At 35.2% G+C, this 14,861-nt stretch overlaps 1 pseudogene across 1 annotated transcript; it reads left to right on the top strand.

Moving 5' to 3' along the window:
• The first annotated feature begins 6,569 nt into the window (after positions 1–6,569).
• LOC145638099 (pentatricopeptide repeat-containing protein At3g26540 pseudogene) lies at positions 6,570–11,743 on the top strand (annotated as a pseudogene). Its single transcript, XR_014114617.1, has 3 exons — positions 6,570–8,950; positions 9,317–9,482; positions 11,452–11,743. The product of XR_014114617.1 is annotated as a pentatricopeptide repeat-containing protein At3g26540 pseudogene (transcript).
• Positions 11,744–14,861: the final 3,118 nt, after the last annotated feature.

Genomic DNA, 14,861 nt, shown 5'->3' with positions numbered 1-14,861 from the left:
ACAAAAAAAATATATTAAAAAAAAAAACTTGACAAACAGACAACACAATGGAAAAAGCTAATTACTGATAAATAAGTTAATACCATATTGGTCAGTCCAGAAAAGACCAACGTGAGATAAAGGGGCGTTGCCGAGAATATATCCAGCATTCGGCACCCACACCTTAGGAGTGATACGAACCCGACCGTCGCCATTATCAGATTCGATAATGTCAAAATGGTTTACGGCCCTACGCTCATGTTTGCCGAGATTTCTCTCAGGAATAGATTCAACCCTTGGATGGGGCCGAAAGAATGTCCTTCTGAGTGGGAAGTCATCAGGAACTGACATAAAAAAGAACTTGTCTTGCCACCCTTTGCAGCTTGATAATTTAGGGTGAACGGTATATTTATGAGGTTGGTTATATAAAGACAACCACCCATCCGACTGGTCATCTCTCTTTAAAGTTAACAGCCGTCTAAATGCATTAAGAGTTAATGGATAATTTCTATGAAGTAAAACCCAAATAAGGGCAATAACGGCACGGATGGTGGGAGGGGTAAGCTGTACAAGACAAACATTCCATGCCTTTAGAATTTTTGCCACAAAAGGATGAAGGGGGAAACGGAGACCGAAATCAAAGTGCTTAAGGTAAATGGCGATATGGCCGTCTGGGCAGTCAAGCACTGAAGATCCAGAAGGTGGAAGATAAAGATCATACCCGTCCGGAAGCTTATAAAATCGCTTGGCACACTGGCAATAATCCTTTTCGAAAGCTGTTTGCCTAAACTTTTCGCTTATCTTTGCTTCAGCGACTTTGCCTTTAGCAGCTAAAACAATAGGCTGCCGGAATTCCGCCCCGTCGGTCTCAGAGTTATATCCTTCGTCAAGATTCTCTTCTTGAATAATTTCGGTCGTCATATCGATTATGTCATTCCTATTATCAGTATTAACACTGTCCTCTTGAGCATCATCATCACCTAAGACAGAGTTAATGGCCGATTCATGGACTGGAGATGGTTGATTTCTCTCAGCGTTTGGAGTTTCCGCATCATCATATTCGGAAGAGCTAACAACTTCATCTTCTTTAGCCTTTCTGCTCGACTCAGCCTCTTCAGCAGCATCACGAGCAGCAACCTCAGGCTGATAGCTAGTACGCTTAACTCTTGGCATAGTATTTATACCTATATGCCCCACGTTTGAGCCGTATTGGTCAAATTGAGTATTAGCAAAACTCCTCAAATGATAACGAACACTGACCGGTTCAATCTCAAGGATTTCAGTATCTTCCGGTATGTTAGGGTTAACAGGACGGTTTGCTTTTTCACACTCGGCTAGCAATTTATGACGGTAAAAGGCCTTCTTTTGTTCTTCTACGGATAACGGCTGAAAAGGGTTGTCAATGTTGTCAGAAAGTGAAGATATAGTTTCTCCAGTTCGACCAAGGTCTTTTCCTAAAGATTGTCTAATAAGTCGGCGCCTAGTAGTGTTAAGGGTAGGTTGTTCTTCTTCAATACTACTGTTGGACATCTAATTCTTGGTTTATAGACCTCAAAGTGAAAGGGAACAAAATTTAAAACATGCAATTTGGTCTCTTTTAAAAAAGAAAAAAAAGAAGAAAATAATTATGAAATTAACCAAGAACTCGAAATCAAAATTAGTCAATTGGGATTAAAGTTTCGTGAGTACCTTAAACTATTCGCCAACAATGGAACGCTCCAACAATTATCTGTGGTGTCGATAGGACTAGCGCAGAAGGCAGATGATAGCGCGCAAAGAAGGTATTCTAAATCGTAAACCCCTTTTGTCGAAAAACTTTCTCAAGAATGTACCTTGTTTATCAGGAAATGGCAAGAAAAGTGGGTAAGATGAATAGAAAAGGTTGCGAATAAATTGTTAAATACATAGTTTTTTTTTTTTTTAAAAAAAAAAAAAAAAAAAAAAAAACGGTTGAAGTGACAACCGTGTCAGAAATCTAACGGTTCAAAAATTTGAAAATTAAAATCACAGATTCACAAATTAATGACACGTGTTTCTCTTCAATAGTTGTTTCCCGCTAATTTTTCTAGTAGACGCTTCATATACTTAACTGACCCATTTACGGCATACAAGGTCACTTGGGGGAGAAAACGGAGTTTTTTCTGCTCCCATTTTGTTTTTCTAAAAGTAGACCTTGTTTGCTTACGGCATACAAGGTCACTTGGGGGAGAAAACGGAGTTTTTTCTGCTCCCAGTTTATTTTTCTAAAAGTAGACCTTGTTTGCTTACGGCATACAAGGTCACTTGGGGGAGAAAATGGAGTTTTTTCTGCTCCCAGTTTATTTTTCTAAAAGTAGACCTTGTTTGCTCACGGCATACAAGGTCACTTGGGGGAGTTTTTTCTGCTCCCAGTTTATTTTTCTAAAAGTAGACCTTGTTTGCTCACGGCATACAAGGTCACTTGGGGGAGAAAACGGAGTTTTTTCTGCTCCCATTTTGTTTTTCTAAAAGTAGACCTTGTTTGCTTACGGCATACAAGGTCACTTGGGGGAGAAAACGGAGTTTTTTCTGACAAATACGCTCAACATGTAAAATATAACGTTGCCAATATACATACCAGAGAACAACACTAAATTATTACATAATACAATCCAAAATAACATCCTAAAAAACCAAATACATGATCTTTGTAAAAGGCTCGACAGAGCGCAAGAAATAAAAGCCTGAACATATCATAAACGGTTGAAAAATAAACAACAGTTATCTATAATACAGATTGTAAAAGTGTGAACGTCGACCTACAGTCGAACGTCCTCACTTGGGGGGCTAGTTGTATAGGAAGATATGCAAGACGGGCCGACATCTTTTATAAATATAAGTCTAAACCCAGTGGATTTGATAAATGGGCAGATATGTTTGGTAAAGCAGACATATCGGCCTGTCGATACTTGGCACGTGGCAACAATGGTTTGACACTTGGCAGGAATATCTTTGCATGCTTTGTAGCCACCTGTCATGGCATTTATTATAAATAGTAGGTAAGGAGTCATTAATGAAGGTAATTAATATCTTTCTCTCTCTCTCTCTTTCTCTCTTTCTCTCTCTAATTTCTCTTTCTTCATCACAAACTGACTTTGTCATCGGAGTGGTTACCCCTGGAACACCCCAGGGTTAGCTAATCCTTTCTCTTTGTGTAGGTTCACGTCTGGCCGATAGGAGCTTTACGGGTTCTATGCTCGTGCTTTGGACTTTTGGACCGGGTTGTCGGATCCTTGCAGGAACACGTTTGGTTCGCTGGGTGGTATGTGTTTAGAATCAGGAATGAGATTAAGGGTTGGAACTTGATACTTAATACCTAATACCATGTATTTGGTTCAATTCTGGAATGGATTCTCATCCCCTTAATACCATGTATTTGATACCTAATGAAATGGAATGGAATGAGCCAAACCCACCTCCCACCCAAGGTTTTAAAATCTCATACGCCATACCTCATGGGTTTGAGGTATGAGTTTAAAATACATATATTTTGACAACCAAACATATAATATGGGTTTTAGTCATTCTAAACCTATACCTCATACCTACATTCCGCAAACCAAAGGCCCGCTTAATAAGTCAAGCCAAGTTTAAATACTAGTAGGCTTGGCTCTAGCTCGTGAGCTTGGGTTTGAGGCTTAACTTGAGCTCGTGGCTCATCGAGCCTTAAAAATTGAGCTCGGCTCGAGTGCTCAAAAGTGGAGCTTGCCTCATGACTCAAGCTCGTCATTGGCTCAAGTTCGAAATTAGGCTTGTTATTAGCTTGATTTTAAAATTAGGATCATTTAAGCCCATAAATACATCATCTATTTCACATAACTTATCCAACTACCCAACTATAATAGTGGATTTTTGTTAGCGCTTATTAACTTTATTTAAATGTAAAAAGAAAAATACAATACTCATATTAAAAAAAATAATTTGAGCTGCTCGCCTTTTCGAGGCGAGATTAACATGACTCATGTATGTCTAGTTTAATTTCGAGCCAAACCTGATCTCGAGCCGAGCTCAACAATTCACAAGAGGCTTGGCTCATTAACAACCCTGGGTGTTCATTTGGTTTTATCCAATTTGATCCCAAAAAATTTTTGATTTTTAATTTTCAAATGCAATTCGATTTAAATTTTTCATCAAATCCATCTGATTTGTTCTATATATATTTTTCTTCTATTTCACCAAATGCCACTAAGTACTTAAAAAATTCACCAAATGTCATCAAGGTTTTCAAAATTCACCAAATGCCATCGAGCTTTTAAAATATTCACCAAATGCCATTAATGACTAACGGTCGTTAACTCCGTTAGTCATTAAGATTAAATCTTGACACGTGTCATTATATGATTGATTCATTTTAATTAATAAAATAATTTTTTTTTCTTCATTTTCGTGGCAAAAATTGCTCGGCTATAGTTTTGGGGGTCATTTTGTGTCTTTATGGAAACAAATCAAGCTCGGAATTGACAAAAAAAATAACGTAAATGCTCCGTTTTGTGTGTTGAAAAATATTTCGATTATCGTGTCGTTATTTTTTAACCATCAAAATTGATCGGGTTAGGTTTAAGGGGTCATTTTGACCTTATATGGGTACAAATTAAGCTCAAAATTGACAAAAAAAAAACATAAATGCTCCATTTTGTGTGTTGAAAAATATTTCGATTAGCGTGTCGTTATTTTTAAGCGTCAAAATCGGGTAAGGTTTTGGGGGTCATTTTGATTCTTTATAGAAACAAATTAAGCTCGAAATTGACTAAAAAATAACATATATGTCCTGTTTTGTACGTCGACATTGTAATTTATTTTTTTTCGAAAAAAAAATGTGAAACGGGGTATTTACGGTTTTTTTTGGTCAATTTCTAGTTAAATTTGTACCCATAAAGGGTCAAAATGACCCCCTAAAACCTTACCCAAACAATATTTGTCACTAAAATCGAAAAAAATATTATTTTTATTCATTAAAATAAATAATTATTGTGTATTAATTTTAAAAAGTAATGGCATTTGGTGAAATAATTTTTCATAGTAATGACATTTGGTGAAATAAGAATTGCATTAACGAAAAACTAACGTCCAAATGCTATTAGTGGCACAATGTGTCATTGTATTGTTTGTCAGTGGCATTTGGTGAATTTTGAAAACTTTAATGGCATTTGGTGAATTTTATAAGTACTCAGTGATATTTGGTGAAATAGCCGTATATTTTTTTAAAAATAAATTTTAAATAATTTACATGAACAAGCCCAAATTTATCAAGCCCAAATTTATTAGCCCAATATCCCCTTAAGCCCTTACCCATCCATCCTACAAATTCTTCTATGGACCCTAGTCCATCTAAAATAGCCAGACCCCTATTAAAACACAACCTTGTATAAATGAAACACAACTTCATTCTCTTCTTCTTCTTCCCACCATCTTTACAAAATTTTGTTTCCTTTTTTTTACAGAAACTCTCTCTCTCTCTCTCTCTTTTTTAATCTAATATCTTTTTATTTCTTTATTGAATTACTTCATTCTTTTTTTTTTTTTTCAAATTCTTATTTTCTCTCTCCTCTATTCTTTGATTTTTTTTTTCCATTAAATTTATGCATTTAATGTGATGGAACAATTTTAAATTCCCAAATATATCAATTCAGGTTTGTTATTATGAACTCATTGTGATCAATGTTAATTTATTTTTTGATTTTGAGATGAACTTGTGGATGAAATAATTGTTTTAATATCAATTGGATTTGTGAAAGCTAATTTGATTGATTTCAATTCGTAATCGGTTAATTGATTGTTTTTACTGTTCTCATTAAGTTGTACGTATTTTTTTGATTTTGAGATGAAATTGTAGATGAAATCATTGCTCTAATATCAATTGAATTTGTTGAAGTTAATCCGATAGATCAATTCGTATCTGTTATATTATGATCGATTAACTGATACTTTTGAACATTTAGTAAACAAAATCTGAACAATTGTAAATTTTGAATATTTTTTTAAAATAAAAAAAAAATCTGAACATCAAAATTTTTGAACATTTAGTGAAAATATCTGAACAATCGTAATGTACCACGCATATACTTTTGAACATTCTGTAAAAAGATCTGTGCAATTGCAAATTTTGAACATTTAGTAAAAAAATTCGAACATCGTAAATTTGAACATTTAGTAAAAATATTTGAACAATCACAATGATCACGCCTACACTTTTGAACATTTAGTAAAAAAAAAACTGGACAATTGCAAAATTTGAACATTAAGTAAAAAAATCTAAACCTCGCAAATTTTGAACATTTAGTAAAAATATCTGAACAATCTCAATGTATGCCTATACTTTTAAACATTTCGTAAATAAATCTGAACAATTGCAAATTTTGAACATTTTGTAAAAAAAAAAAAATCCGAATACTGCACCACGTCCATACTTTTGAACATTTGGTAATAAAATCTGAACATTCGCCTGTGGTCCAGCTATCCTAGGTGGACCAGGGTGCACAATAGACTTATTGCATCCATCCATATACCATATCTAAATTCTCACACATAAAATTCCCGGGAAATTCAAATCTGTGAAACATTCAAAAAATCACATGGGTGTAAATTCTGGTGCTTCAGCCATCAAAAACTTCCTTCAAATCAACCCCATTGCTCAAAACCTCAAATCCACCAAGCCAAATTCCACCATTAACACCATTCTCTCTCACCTCGAAGCCGGCCGCCTCAAGAAAGCCGTCTCTGTCCTCTTTTCTTCTCCTTTTCCCTTTGATCTCCCGCTTTACGGCCGCCTCTTCCAGCTCTGTTCTGCAAGCCGAGCCATTGTTGAGGCTCGTAAAGTCGAGTCTCATTTGATTTCGTACTATGATCCACCTCCCACCTTTTTGCTTAACCGCGCGATTGAGGCGTATGGTAAATGCCGGTGTTTGCAGGATGCACGTGAACTGTTCGATGAAATGCCTCACAGAGATGGTGGGAGTTGGAATGCGCTGATTACTGCGTATGCGAAAGGGGGGTTTCCGAGTGAGGCGTTGGGGTTGTATTTGGATATGAATCGCTCTGGGGTTTCGCCGAGTGAGGTTACGTTTGCGAGTGTTCTTGGGTCTTGTGGGGTTTTGTTGGAATTGGGTTTTGCTAGGGTTGTTCATGGGTTTGTTGTGAAGTTGGGGTATGGTGGGAATGTGATTATAACGAGTGCTTTGGTTGATGTTTATGGGAAGTGTGATGAGATTGTTGATGCTAGGAGGATGTTTGATGATATTGATAGACCGAATGCTGTTTCGTGGAATGTGATTGTAAGGCGGTATCTTGAAGTGGGTGATGATGGACAGTCGATTTTTATGTTTTTTCAGACGATTCGTGCAGGGGTAAGGCCATTGACGTTCACCTTTTCAAGTGCTCTTGTTGCGTGTTCTAATAGGCATGCGGTTTTAGAGGGAGTTCAGATACATGGTGTTGTGATTAAGTATAGACACGAAGATGATGAGAAAATTGCTACTTCTCTGATCGATATGTACGTGAAATGCAATGATGTTGTGAGTGCCAGGAAGGTATTTGATCAGCCTGGTGTTAAGGATTTACTTTCTTGGACTTCTATGGTATCGGGATATGCTATGGCAGGAAGACTTAAAGAAGCCCAAGAGCTTTTTGATAAGATGCCTGAGCGAAGCGTCATCTCTTGGAATGCAATGTTGGCAGGGTATGTACGCTCTGGCCAATGGGAGGTGGCCCAAAGTTTTATTTTAAAGATGTGCCAGAATATATATGATGCTGACGGTATAACTCTGAATCTAGTGTTGAATGTGTCCGCTGCACTCTCAGATATTGAGTGTGGTAGACAAGCTCATGCTTACATTTATCGACATGGATTTGAGTCTGTTATATATGTGAAAAATGCACTCTTTGACATGTATGGAAAATGTGGGGCCTTAAGAAGAGCTAGAATTTGTTTTCATAACATGAGTGGTCAGAGGGACACAATATCGTGGAACTCCCTGTTGAACTCCTTGGCACAACATCAGATGAGTGTGGATGTTATTACTATGTTTCGTGAGATGCAGAAGGAAACAACTCCAAATGAATATACATTTTCAACCCTTCTTGCAGCATGTGCTAACATATTTGCATACAACCACGGAAAACAAATCCATGGTTTTATGATCAGGAATGGCTATAAGATAGATGTTGTTAGTTTAGATGCTTTACTTGAGATGTACTCAAAATGTGGACATCTTGAGTATGCACTTAAGGTCATCAAAACTGCAAAACCGGGGGATACGATCCTCTGGAATTCTATGATTATTAGGAGTTGTCACCATGGTAAAGCGAGGGAGGCACTTGCCTTGTTTGATTTGATGAAAGAGATTGGGGTTGAACCTGATAATGTTACCTTCCAGGCAGTTTTCAATGCATGTCTTTGTGAGGGATTTGTTGATGAGGGCAAGAGATATTTTGATGCCATGATCAATGATTATGGCATCACGGTCAAATTAGAGCATTATGAGTGTATGATTAATCTTTACACCAGATATGGAGCGATGAAGGAGCTTGGGAAAATTTTAAAAATGCCTTTTAAACCAACCGTGTCCATGTTGACAAGGATTTTTGATGCTTGTAAAGTATATCCCAGTCCAAGATTGGCAATGTGGGTAGCTAAAAAGTTGAATAAGCTGAACCAAAACTAAGCCACCCAGTTCTGTACCATATTGAAATAATTGACAAATCTAGTCTGCCCACTTGATAGCCATCGTTTCTCCAAATTAAAAGAAGCAGGTCATTGTAGCAGGAGTGATTGACCCTTTCATGGCTCATCACTTTAGCTGCCCTTTGCTGTGTGGCATGGACAATTTCTTTGCCTGTGTTTTGACGTATCTTTGATCAAGCACAATACAATGCTCATAAGGGAAACTCAAGCTCTTGCAGAATCTGCTAATCGGTAATTGGACGCATTTTATGAAGGAAAGAAGGCAAAAATGTGGTAATTTTCTGTTTATTTTGTTGATCATAGATGTCAAAAGAATGCCTTCATTTCTTCCTGGTTTATTTATTTATTATTATTCCTTTTGTTCAGTTTCTCCACCCCTCCCTTTGAAGGTGAAGGTTGGTGATTTTTCATCTTTACTTCATGTACCAATAATGGTATAGGAAACATAATTTGTTCTGCTAGCAGAATTAGTAGCATTGATGTGTAGATCTATGCATTTGAAACACAATGATGTAATACCATTATTGATTAAAATGTCTTAGAAATTATACTTTGTAAATACAAGCTATTTATTGTCATCAATCTTTCTTAACTGTAAGCTTTATTGATTAATGATCGATGCTGTTTCTACATATGCAGAACTGGCAGGAATGACTTTTTTTTGCAGTCTTGAAGGTCTCTTTTCAGCTTCCTCATCTTAACTTTTGAGATCATGCTGAGATTAAAGTGTTCATTTGCATGATTACGAAATTCTTTATTTAAGGTTAAAGATAACTCATCATCGATTCAATCAGCTAGCATCAAGGTAAATTTTAAATCTCTTAGAGTTTAAAATCTGAAACTATGATTTGATTTTGTCATACTGTTTGTATTGAAACTTATAATAGGTAGTGTTAGAAATTTATTTGTTTATTGTGAGAGGGAAGATGTGAAATTTTTGGCATGGGGTGTGAAAAGGAATATGGTACAAGCTGCAGGATGAACTTTACACTACTTGTAAGTAGATTTCAGTTATATATGTTGATATTAGCTTTGCATGATAGAGATGGAGTGTAGCTGTGTAGAATTTCTTGTTGGTTGACCGTGGAGTGTAATCTGGACTATTATGATATACTTTTATAGTTTTGTAAATTGAGGGTAGTGTATACAATTTTAAAGATTGTTGAATGAATGCACGATTGACTTTGGTTGGGGTTTGGGTGAATTTGTAAAGAAGCAATTACAACTCTTATTAGTGAAAGGAGAAAAGAGATGAAGGAAGAAGAATTTATGCTTCATATAAAGTTCCTAGCAAGGATGCAATGATGTAGTTTTAAAAGGTGTTTCCATGCATAATTTCCCTTTCCTAAGGGGTATCTTAAATACCATGATGTCCATGCAGAGTATTCAGAGTATTAGCAATTATAAAGGGAGAATATCCTAGTGTCTGTTTCTTAAGAACATTGCCACCTTTATAAGAGTTTTAATTGTGCTCAGTACCACAGCAGTAAATTATCACTTTACTGAATTAATGATCCCTCTTGAACTTTGTGTAAAGTATGTGCTGTGCTTGCTCTCTCTTTAGTTCTCTTTCTTTCAACTATCTTTGGGTTCCAATTTAAATTTGAGTGATTATAAAGTACTTGTACTAGTTACCAACATCACAACATAGATTAGTATTGTGGTTCAAGAATTCTATCATATGTTGGAAGTCAATTTGCCAATTCTGTTCTGCCCTGAAGGCTTATTGGGCGGCCTTGCTTTTAACTCTATCTTATCTTCAAGTGTCTTGACGGTGACTCTAATTAGGCTGGTTTTGATTTTTCAAAATTCTTCTTTATTATCTTCCCTTCTTTAAGGTATTTTAGACAGGTTTGCTAGGAAAGTAGGATTTAATGGGAATAAGATGGGTTGTCTACTCTTGTTGTTTGAGATTTGGTCTGTTGGCTTAGTGAGTAAGAAAAACTATGTTTTTTTGTATTGAAGTGTCCTGAAAAAAAACATCTATTTAATGGGAAAGTGGCTGTAGGCATGGGGTCATCAATATAACTTTTGTAAATTGTTAGGATGTGTTACGTACTCACGTGTTGACTGTAATTGGGGCTCCCTAACTGGCCTGTGGAAGTTTTTCTCAATGATGTTTTCTTTGTAACTTTATTTGGCTAAGTTTCAGGTAGGAAATGAGGTAAATGTAGGTTTTGAGAAGATTAAATTTTTGGTATGTGCACAATTTAAACTCATGCAACCGTCATGTTAGGAAGAATCCACAGAATAAGGAGCCACTTTTAGTAGGATGAGGGTGGGAATTAGCTCTGGTTTCAATTCTTCAATCTTGGATTAAATCTGGTAGAAACAGTTTTAGGTTCAAATCTGGTAGATTAGCACCAATTAATTCTGGTTCCGGCACAGGGTACCCATTTGTTTCCCACCCCTATTCTTGTATGGACAACAGTTTTAGAAAAGGTTGAACCCTTGATAATTCCCAGGCGAGGCAGCCAACAAGAACCATTTTTCGTATTGTGTTATAACTCTTATAAGGTTGAGGCTTGAGGTAGCCAACAAGAACCAATCTTCTTTGTGGATGGTTGCTGGTTTATGGTGCATACTTCTTGATTTCTTGAATTAATAAGTTGAATTATTAGGGGAGGCTGGGAGCACTAGAAAATGCCTTACTCACTTTTTTCAATGTGTACCCCCTCTTGGATGTGTATTACGCAAACATTTTCATTAAACTGACTTTGATCATGCTTAATATTTCTTTGCTTCTCGTTAATTATGAATGCTTTAAATGGCAGGAATGGCTCTTACGGATGACTCACTAGGTTAATACTATCATAATCCGCATGTGTAATTTCGTGGCCATGCTGAGACTTACGCAATGCAAACGCCTTCGGTTCTCCCTAAGCATGATGCTTCACAGCATAGTCAGGCGACATATCGCTTCTCAAATCAAAACTCTACGACCTGAGGTACACTTTGCTTACTGTTAAATGATCGGATATCATAAGTTTATAATTAAGTTGGACAATATAATAGTGTTTGGATCATACTTCAGATGGTGTATAAATATGAACTATTACACCACAAGTCCACAAATATATAAATTCTGCTCTGTCTAAGTTAACAAGTAGTACCTCAGTTGTATTCTTTTTTCAGTTAAAATGGTACAATGTTCTACTTTGTACATGGCCAACACGGGTTGCACACCAGCCAGAAATACTGTAACAGACTAATAAATGCCTTCACCAGTTCACCAAAAAGATCCTTTTTCTAATTTTCCAACTTTGTAACACGTTAAGACTTCACAATACTTGTGCCCCTAATTATGGTCCAACTTATAAGAGCATCAACACTCGTGGTATAATTTTATACCATGGTATAAAAAATAATCAAAATCCTATAAATTTTACCACTATATACATTAGCGGTATAAACTATATCATTTGATGGTACATACAATCACATGGTAAACATTTTGTTAGGTCACGACGTCACGTCATGTGGTTTGATTATATTGATTATCATACAGTATTTATTATTATTATTTTTTTCAATTGCATTTTAAGAAAAAATTATATAGTAAAAAATTTATGAAAAATTACCATTGATGATAACTTTTCAAGACTTACACCTAGACACCAATATTGATATAGTTTTTTATATTTTCGAATTTTCTTTTTACTACCTAAATTGCTTATTTAATTTAATTAACTTTACAAATATTAATTAGTTATTTCTAATAATAAAATGAAATATAATTATAATTAAATTAATGAATAATTGATATATGTAGTATATATGAGAAAGAAAGTGTGTTGGTAAACTATTTTAATATTTTTATATTATGTATTAAAGGGTTTTTGGAGAAAGATATTGTATTGTGGTATAGATGACGTGGAGGAGTAAAAAAATGGGAGAAAGAGAAGGATGATATAAATTTTTACCATGAGTGATGTTGGTCTTAAGGGTATTCATCACAGCTCCTAGGTGTTAGCTATATATTTGCAAGTAATTTGAAGTAATACGCGTAAATAGTTGTAATTGCATGGCCTTTTGACTGTTAGTATTCTTATGAATCTTATCAATTGTCAGATGGCAATTACACATACTTCATTATCTTGATTAGTTAGCTAGGGTAATGAACTTGACATTAATCAGCTCATAAAACTACTTCCTTTGTCCTTTGTTGATTGCCAGTTTGCTTAATGGAGCAAAATTCATTTAAGAAACAAAGACAGAAAATATGCACATGGGCCTCAAGTGGGGAGAGAAAATAGAGAGCTAGTGGGATTGCAAGTGAAAAAAATTACACCTACTAAAGGTAATGGGGCAATGTTATAGAGACACCCCAAAGAGGAATATGGGTGAAACAAGGCATAGATAGTAGTCATAGTACAGAGTACAGTATATGGATATTAATGACACAAGTATACAACTAGTGTGTGGCCCGGGCGATACCCTGGGTTGCTAGTTTGTACTTGTTTGATTTGCTAATCAAATTTGAATGTTTAGATAGTAAGACTTGTTGGTTTCGAGTTTAAGTCTTGCTATAAACATTTTTTAGTTGTCAAACTCAATCAAATTGTAATGGAAACAAATTGTATAATAAGATACAAATTAACTTATCTAAGTTAACTATAATTTTGTTGGATAAAAACACAATTAATAAATAGCTAAGATGGTAAAACTCTTAAATTAAGACTTGTTGGTCTTGAGTTCAAGTCTTGTTATAAGCGGCATTTTTTAGATGCAAACATGCGGCGCATATTGCTCACACGTAGGAACGCTTTTAAATATATATCTTAGATATTGACTCCAATTGCTATGACTTGAAATATTAATGACTCAACTACTTTCATATTAGAGTAACTTGTAGTGCTCTGAAAATTAATTCTAAATAGAGTTTGTTTGGCAATTTATTTTTTCTATGACTTTTGGTTTTTAGATGTGGTCAAACAACCAAAATACGTAGTATATGGTTTTTTTGTTGGCTAAAAAGCTAGCTTTTCTGCCAAAACCAAAAACTAGTAAGATTAGTTTTTTTTTTTTTTTTTTTTTTTTTTTTTTTTTTTTTTTGTGTGTGTGTTCACTGTTAACTTCTTACAATTATAATTCTATCCTAACAACCAAATTTATCAAATATAAACATTTAAGAGCCAACCGTCAAATAACTTACATAAAACTAATACTACCTCCGTTTCATATTATATGCAACGATTAGACAATTTCCCTCTCTACTTTATCTCAAATCGTTGCAAATAATATGAAATGAAGGTAGTACAAACAACTGGTCTGACCAGACAAAGAAAACAGTTAGCAGCAATTGCCGAACAAGCTTACAAGCCCATAATTGAACTAATGTCCGAAAGGGCTTATCAACTGAATATGACCCGAACCAATTAGACTAAAACCAAACCTGATGGATCCATTTGCCAGAGCATAGTAACTAGACTACAAGGTAACTTCAATTCAACCATAAATTAGAGCAGGCAGCAGGTGATGTACATTTTTCACTTGATAAGTCCCACAGCATTGATGCAACGATTAGCAATAGTACTGTCTTAGGCTCTTAGCTTTAATGTCTGAAACAATACTGTGCTTACTCTATTTCCTTGAAGTTCTTTAGCCCTACTATTTCATCGCATTCTGTTTTCTCATCAATTACTCCAATTCATAGCCATTAACGTTTTATGGTAATTTCTGTATTTCGATTTTGTTCTTTTTAAGACTATATGTCCATATTATAGCCTGATAGGTATAGAAACACCATGTGTCTTAAAAAAAAAAAGCGCCGACAACATTAAGTATAAAAACACAAGTCGTGTCTGTTAAAAAAAAATCATGAAAAATTGAGTATAGGGTTGGTGTTTAGTGATGCCCAATTTGTATAACACGGGCAATAGTAGGTTTATACGTTGTCATCAAAAGATTGATTTAAGGTCTAAACAGCTTGTTGACTAAGCTCCACCAGATTTTCTTTTCGTAATCATATACTTTCTTCGTTTTGAAATATTAAGACACTTCTTTGGACATGTAGTTTAAGAAAAAAAAATTACGGAGCATAAAATTGCATTTAATGTAACATAAAGTTAGTGAATTTAGTTTATATACGAAGTATATTGGAGTATTAGAGAAAGCTAGCCATGCACCTTAATCAAGAGTTTCTACTTTGAGAGAGAGAAAGAGAGAGGGCATTAACAGTTCA

The sequence above is a fragment of the Chenopodium album genome, chromosome 7, assembly GCF_948465745.1.
Source record: "Chenopodium album chromosome 7, dcCheAlbu1.1, whole genome shotgun sequence".
Lineage (NCBI taxonomy): Eukaryota > Viridiplantae > Streptophyta > Magnoliopsida > Caryophyllales > Amaranthaceae > Chenopodium > Chenopodium album.
Note: the sequence above shows the minus strand (reverse complement) of the source record. Positions and strands in the feature narration are given on the sequence as shown.